Raw genomic sequence first — 935 nt, forward strand, 5'->3', positions numbered from 1 at the left:
ACCAGCAAATATTTACATTTGAGGCACTGGAACCAATCTGCAATCTGGATTAATGAAGAACATAATCATACATTACATATGCTGAATAATAACAAAATGATGGACAATATTTGGCTTTCACTTTAGAACAAAAGCTGATTCTCTCTCTACTTCAGAAAGAAAACTGTTGAATCAGTCAATGTTTAAGCTGCTGCCTTCACTCTAAAAACACTGGACAGTCTTAACCATGAGATTTATCAGTCTGTCCTGTCTGCAGGTTAACAGTAGGATGTGACTATCACTGATTTCTGTTCGTTTATACAACTCTCCTGAATAAACCTTCATCCTATATTTCATTGATACTAACCTAGAATACACAATAAATCCATACTATTTCCATACTAGTCAGAATGTACTGAGTCACATTGGTGTCTCTTTGAACTTCCTGTCTATAGGTTGTTACAACTGCTATATTACATATACAGAAACTCTCAAGTACTGTACATTTGTGCTGAGCATGTCATAAATCCTAATGTATATGTATTATGAATATTCTGCTGTGCAGTTTTGACTGCTGCATTACAACCTTTGCACTGCATTGCCACATTGGCAAACAAATAACTGCATGTGGAGAACCTCTGGGTGAGACACACAGACAGTGAGACAGAATGCAGGACAGGGTACATATCCTATCACATCCCTACATCATCACTATAACATAAGTGAGGAACTCTTTTCCTAGTTCTTCATTAACCTCTTAGGAGAAAATGATGGTCGGTTGCTGATCTTGGGATGCATCACTACACAGCTTAAAGACCCCTCCAGACATGTATTAAGACATATATACAAACAGTCTGCTTCGAACAGTATTGTGTGTCTGATATGTTTCTTCTAGAAAAATGGATCATTTCCACAATAAAATACTGACCAGAATTGATTTCCAAACTATTTGTGAT

The sequence above is a fragment of the Morone saxatilis genome, unplaced genomic scaffold (assembly GCF_004916995.1).
Source record: "Morone saxatilis isolate NCDOM2014 unplaced genomic scaffold, NCSU_SB_2.0 Contig9, whole genome shotgun sequence".
In the NCBI taxonomy this organism is placed as follows: Eukaryota; Metazoa; Chordata; class Actinopteri; family Moronidae; genus Morone; species Morone saxatilis.